Genomic DNA, 7274 nt, shown 5'->3' with positions numbered 1-7274 from the left:
CTGAGAAGTGCACAAATATTCTGCTCTAAAAGGGAAAAGAATGGACCCTTCTACAGCACAAGGTCAACACTTAGGGAGTATTTTGTAATCTTTAGATCAATAAATTTTTAAAAATGCAAATAGGTATCCCTGGAATGCCCATAGATAAACACAAACGAAATACCTAAAAATAGATTCAGTTAATTAAAAATAAGGCAGAAAAGGAGACATAGAGAACCAAATTACCAATGACAAATAACCTAGAAGTGATGGGCAGAAAATCAAGTGAGACACTAAACCTTCTCCGGCCACATCGTCATTGTGTTCACGTCCACAGACTAAAAACTCTAGTAAGGAAGGCATCTATTTCTTAGAACCTCTCCCGCCCTGGAAGGTGGCCCTGTCCATGGTTCTGACCCACTTTACTGATGAGAAAAACCCACAGCTCGGAGGGAGGCAATGGCTTGCCAGAGATCATCCAGCAGGTCAAAGTTAGAGTCCATGATGAGGCTCTGACCCTCCCAGTGGCCTCCAGTGGTCCCTGCTGCCCCCTGGCTCCGAGATGAGGGGAACTGGGTGGGAGGGTCAGAAGCCTCGTGCTTCTACCCCATACATGCCCCCTGGCTGGGACACAGCACTGAGCTACCTGTGTTCCAACTTGAGTCACAATAGAAGACACTGACCCTCAAACTGGAAAAAGTAGATTAAGCCTTGTTGAGGGGCCTTAGGGTCTTAACAGGGGAAGAGGATCATGAGAGCAGAGGAGGAGGACCCTGAAGAGGAGTTGGTGGGGAAAATGTGGATGACAACTGTCATGGAAATGTGCGGTGGCACAGCGCTGAAAGCTATAAGGAGCTTGACATCCTTGCTCTGTCTCCATCTCCCGACCAGCCCAAGACTAGGGACTCTATCGGGACTTAAAGGATTGTCAGGGTCAGTCCTGTAGCCAGGAGAACTTGGCCAGGTACACTGCTTTGTTCCTGTCCACATGCAACTGTGGTGAGATGTGCAAGTTGGCACCAGGAAGCAGTGAGTGCTTTGCAAAAGTGAGGAACGGAGGCTGGGAGACCATCCCCGGGGCTGCTGGGATCACAGCAGTGTGCCAGGAAATGAATCAGAAGGTTGTGGGTTCAGTCTCAGCTCTGGCTTCCCCCTTGGGTTGTCTGGAGCCAATCATCTGGGGAGGGCTCGGGTGCAGGTATTGTGCGCCCCGACCTGAGCCAAGTGCTTTCTGCCCATGAACTCACCGAATCCTCACAACAACACTGCGAGGGAGGCAGGATCACCATCCCCATTTTACAGATGTGGAAACAGAGGACTGGCACAGGGAAGCAGCTTCTCCCTCCCGTGGGACCGTTTTTCCCACTCACGTCTTTTGTTCCAGGAGTCCGAGGTCCAGAGCAACTGAGGATGGGCTCCAGGTCACTCAGGGCATGAGTGGCTGAGACAGGACTTGAACTCAGGCCCCTCTGGGTTTGGACTCTGTGCGGTCTGTGACATCAGCACCTGAGCCCAGTGATGAGGCCTGAGTCTAGGGCTCAGCACCCCCAGGTGATTGGGAAGGAGACTGGAGAACATTGGAAGCACGGTGTGCTTGCTTTCACGGGATCTCATTCTGGAAGGGCTGCTCTGCCCAGGGCAATGCTGATCCCACGGCTCAATGGCCTCCTGGTAGAAACCCAGGCGTCTGGCAGGTGCTCGCTGTCAACTAGCTAGAAACTGCCCTCCTTCTCCCAGAGATGCTGAGCATGCCCTGAGCCCCAGAGAGGAGTTGGTGTTCTGACTTGGGCACCGATGGATTGCCCAGTGCTAGGTCCCCAGGCAGGGCCTGATCTACCCACCCCAGTGGCTGTCCCAAAGGCCAGCACCCCAGGGACGATTTGGGCTCTATAGGCTTACTGCTGTGTTGGTTGATTCTAATACAGGTATCGAAGGGTCCACACTTGGAGAAGTTCTAGGTTTTTCTCTGCTCTGCATGTTCTCAGGCCCCTTAGAATTCCACTCCAGACTTGGGAAGAACCAGCCACAGCCCTCCCCAAGCCCAGCTCCTTCTCTGCCTGTCCTCAGATCCGCTGCACACTTTAAGGAGCACACCTGCTGTGGGCACACCAGCGCACACGTTCAAACACTTTCACAGCCTCCTTCGGCACCACTCAGTCTTCGCAGGGGGTCCCCCTTCAGCAGGCAGAGTCAGGGAAGAAGCCCACCAGGCTCAGGAAGAGGAGCTTGGGCCATTGGGGTGGAGAATTCTGGGGTCCCACGTACTAAAGAGTGGCCAAAAATGGCAGGGGTGACAGGGAGTCCCAGGTGGGCCCATCACCCCTTTGGCTCTGTGCATTCCCGGTGCCAGGGGCAGGGGACAAGGCAGAGCAGGATCCTCTGGATTGTGGGACCCATGGCCCGAACTCTTGTCCAGGTCTGAAGATGCTGCAAAATCAAGTCCTACTCCACCTGCCAGGCTGCCTGCCCAGTTCTGCTGTGGGAAGGATCGAAGAGCCTGGAGCAGGCATAGGGAGAGTTAGACTCCCAGACTCATGCCAAGGCCACAGACAAAGACCCAGAGGTAAGGCCTGGAGCCCAGAAGTGAAGTCATCCAGTGAGAAGGCTTGGGCTCAAGTCGCTGCCCAGGTGACAGGTGCAGGTGAGGCCTCACCTGGGTGCCTCAGGGCAGTGGGGGCAGGGCTGACGGGCCACCCAGGCTGCAACACTTCCCCGAGGATCACACCTGGAGGCTGAAGCTGGGAGCATCAGGTAGGACCGGGTAATTATGGACAGCTCCACAGCGAGACAATTCGAGCCGGCCCCTTTATGGCCCCATGAAATTGCCTGCGTTTCCGCATACGCAGAGCCATATTTCACACAGTAAATGAGTACATTTTTAGGAGTCAGAGCTTCCGAGTAGTTAATGAATTTCCTTAGGATCATTCTTTCAAGTTTCTCCGTGAAATGGAAGAATGAGCAGGAGATACAGTCATTTAAAAGAAACAAAACAAAAAAAAAAAAAGAAAAAAGAAAGAAAAGGAATAGTTCATAATGTGTAAATTCTGCTTTTTACATATTGTTTCTTAAAAGATTGGCTTCATTTTCCCAAATTGGCAGTGACAGGGCCCTCGCAGGTCAGGAGGGAGTGGGGGTGTGGGCACAGCCTCGATTGTTCCTAGAGGCACAAAGCAGGACCTGCCAGCTCCATGCTCTCGGCTTTAACCAGGTAGAGTAAAATGAGGCTTTCAGCAGGATAATCAAGGTAACTGGACAGTTGTCATGAGGATAGCAAAGCCACCACTGCAGACTGATTCAGGCCTGCCTTTTCAAAGCTGGACAGAGAGACAAGATGGCAGGGACTTGGGAGAGAAGCAGCCATGGCCCCCACGTGGGATACTGGAAAGGACACATGGAGCAAAAGATGGTTGTGGGAGTAACAACACTCCTGTGGGTCTAGGACCTCACCATCTAAAAGGTCCCTGAAGACCCCCCAGCTCCGGGCAATACTGCTGTCTTCTGGGTCCTGCCTCAGGCCAGCTGGATGGAGATGCTGTTATTATCCTCATTTGGCAGTTGAGGAACCTGAGGCCCAGGGAAGGAGAGGAGCTTGCCCAGGGTTCCTTAGACAGGGGTCACTGGTGCAGAACATGAATGTGACTGCGGAGCCCACATTCCAGGGCTGGGGTGTCTGGACACTGCGGGGCAGTGGGCAAAAGGGAGCCCTGTCTACCTGGGACCTTCATATGCTAGCTCTGGGCTGGGCATGGTGTGTGTTTCAGGATGTGTCACTCCCCACTGAGGCCTTGGGAGCTGTGTCACTCTCCCCAGCTCAGAGCTGTGAGACAATCCATCCCGGGTCATGGAGAAGTATGCGTGGAGCAGGGGCCATCCCCACTGGTCACTCCACACCCAAGCTCATCCCTGCAGAGGACTGGTCCCCCAGGGGGTGGTGTCTTCCAGCCACCTGCCCCTCTCCCTGTCCCATGACCCACCTAGGGAGCACTGAGCCTTCAGCAGGGCCTCCCAGAGTTAGGGTAGATGGCATACCTCATATAATTGGCCTACTCCACCTCCTAGGAGTGAGACCTGAGCTTCGGCGTTGTCAGAGGCTGAGGTCCTGGTGGGACCCAGGTTTCAGAAGGGGTCCTTTGTTCTCTGCAGGTGGCCTGGGGTTTAGTTCAGCTCAGCCCCTACCTTGCTGAGCTGAGACAGGCCATGTCCCTGACTTGACCTCAGAATCTCTGCCCATAAGGTTGTGGGGCTCAGTTCTTTGCAGGAGGTGCTGAGCCCCAATCCTCTGTGAGCCCTTGAGCCCTTGACAAGAGGTTCTGGTCCAGTGCACAATCCAGGGTGGCCTGGGCCCTGCAAGGTCGAGGAGACTGGCACTCTGCCCGACAGAGGCCCGAGTTGCCTTTGAGCTGTCACACCCCGACCTCCCCCTCCACTCGTGCAGATGGCACTTCCTATCTGCCTCTCTCTTAATTCCCAGTATTGTACCCTGAAGTCCCTGGCCTTGCTCGGGCTCACGTCTCTGATACCTCTTGGCTCCTGACTCACCTTTTTAGCTCCAGCCCCTCTGCCTTAGGTGTAGACTCGGTTCCTTTCTCCCTTCCTGCCTCTGCCTGTCTGTAGACATCGGGGCTCCAGTGGTTGGTGTGGGAGCAGCCTTACAGAGACGCCTGGCCAGCCATGACATTTGTGCAGAAGTTGATCCCCCCAGTAAAGCCCCAGGTTCTGTGCATACATGTTCGTGTGCACGTGTGCATGCACACGGACGTGCACACACACACACACACACAGAGGTATATGCATACATATCACGTCCTGCTGTTTCCGCCTCTCCGGGACAAACCCTGACTGACTCAGTGATACAGGTGGGCACTATTAACATCTTTATTCTCCAGATGATGACATCAAGGGGCAGAATTCCAGTTTCCTGGGTCCACAGATGGAGAGGAATTTTGCTCCAGGGTGTCTCCTACCCAGAATCTCACCTAATACCTGATTTGGATTGTTTAGATGTTGAGATTTAGGGTTTTTGAGCAGATGAGATTTAAATGAGCCTTTACTCTCTGGGTTGATGCTACAAATGGATTGAGGCTTTGAGGGATGTTGGGATAGGGTGAATGAGTTTTGCATGTAGGATACACATGAATCTTTGGAGGGCAGAGAGCAGGCAGAGGTAGACAGGACAGGGGCCGTCCAAAGAGGTCCACATCCTAGTCCCTGGAACCTGCATATATGTTACCCTGCATGTTGAAAGGGACTGTGCAGACATGATGAAACTGAGAACCTTGAGACAGGGAGATAGCTCTGGAGTTCTGAGCGGGTCCAGAGTCATCACAAGGGTTCTTGTAAGGGAATGGGAGAGGTAAGTGAGGCAGAAAAGGAGGCAGGATGGCAGAACAAGACTGAAAGATGAGGAAAGGGGCAAACCACAGATGAAAAAGACAAGACAAGGGGCACCAGGGTGGCTCAGCTGGTTAAGTGTCTGACTCTTGATTTGGGCCTAGGTCTTGATCTCAGCATTGTGAGTTCAAGTCCCACATCGGGCTCCAATGGGTGTGGAGCCTACTTAGAAAAATAAAATAAAGAGAGAGAGAGAGAGAGATAGACAAGGCAAGAAGGGGGAGACAAGGAAGGAAGGCAACGCTCTCCTAGAACCTCCAGAAGAAAATGTCAGTCATTTTAGATTTCTTATCTCCAGGTCTTTAAGGTAATAAAATCTGGGAGGGGGGTGTTTGAAGACTTACTTTTTAAAAAGATTTATTTATTTATTTATTTGAGAGAGAAAGAGAGAGAGAGAGAGAGAGAGAGAGAGAGTGAGCAGGTGGAGGGGCAAAGGCAGAGGGAGAGGGAGAATCTCAAGCAGACTGAGCGCTGAGCATGGACCCCAGTGCGGGACTCGATCCCACAACACTGAGACCATGACCTAAGCCAAAACCAAGAGTCAGACACCAACTGAGTGAGCCAGCCTGGAGCCCTGCAGACAGTTTTTTAAAGAGCAGTTTTAGGTCTCCAACAAAATCACAAGGGAGGTACAGAGATTTCCGATATAACCCCTAACCTTGTTCATGCAATCCTTCCTGCTCATCAGTATCACTCAACAGAACGGGGCACATTTTTCCAAGGATGAGCTTACAGGACCACATCCAAATCCCCCACAGTCCCTAGGCCACTTTAGGGCTCACTCTTGGTGGTGCATGTTCTCTGGGTTTGAGAAAATGTGTAGGGACCTGATTAATCATTAGAATACTATACTGAATATTTTTACTGCCCTAAAAAATCCTCTGTGCTCTTCTCACTCCCATCTCTGGAAACTATTGATCTTTCTTCTATCTCTATAATTGTGTCTTTTCCAGAATGTCATATAATTGGGGGAAAAAATAAAGAATTTTTTCTTGCTTTTTGTGGTTTTAATTGAATATTTTATATGATTTCATTTCTCTCCTTTCTTAGTATGTCAGTTATATGTCTTTTTGGACTTTTTAAAAATGGTTGCCTTGGAGTTTGCAATAAACATTTGCACTAATCCAAGTCTGCTTTCACATAAGACTATATCACTTCACAGGGAGTGTGACTACTTTATAGTAATGAAATGATCCTAATTCCTTCCTCCTGTCCCTTGTATTTTTGCTGCCACTCATTTCATTTATATGTAGGCATACATAAGCATATGATATATATGCTCACATGCTTACAAATACATAAGATAGATACATATAAACATACATAATTAAATACATTGTTGCTACTGATATTTTGAACAAGCTATAATCTGTTAAATCTATTAAAAATAAGAAAAAGAAGAGCACCTGGGTGGCTCAGTCGGTTGAACATCCAACTCTTGATTTTGGCTCAGGTCATGATTTCAGGGTTATGAGATGAACCCTACATTGGATTCTGTGCTGTGTGTGCAGTCTGCTTTAAATTCCATCTGCTCCTCCCTGGTCCCCCTCCACCCTCTCCCCTGACTAAAAAAAAAAAAGAATAAGAAAAACAAATGTTTTCATGTTACCTTCCCTTATTCCTTCTTTGACACTTCTTATTTTCTTTATCTAGATCGCAGCTTCTGACCTGTGGCATATTCCCTCTCTCTAAAGAATTTTTAACATTTCTTTCAAAGCAGGTCTACAGCAACACAGTCCCTCAGTTTTTTTGTCTGTCTGAAAAAGTTTTGATTTCTTCACTTTCCAGGGATAACTTTACTGGGTATGGAATTCTAAGTCAGTGTTGTGTTTTTTTTTTTTCTCTTCCTCTCAATCCTTTAAATATCTGATTCCATTCTCTTCTTGCCCGTCTGGTTTCTAAGG

This window comes from Lutra lutra, chromosome 4 (genome assembly GCF_902655055.1).
Source record: "Lutra lutra chromosome 4, mLutLut1.2, whole genome shotgun sequence".
NCBI classification, from domain to species: Eukaryota; Metazoa; Chordata; class Mammalia; order Carnivora; family Mustelidae; genus Lutra; species Lutra lutra.
Note: the sequence above shows the minus strand (reverse complement) of the source record.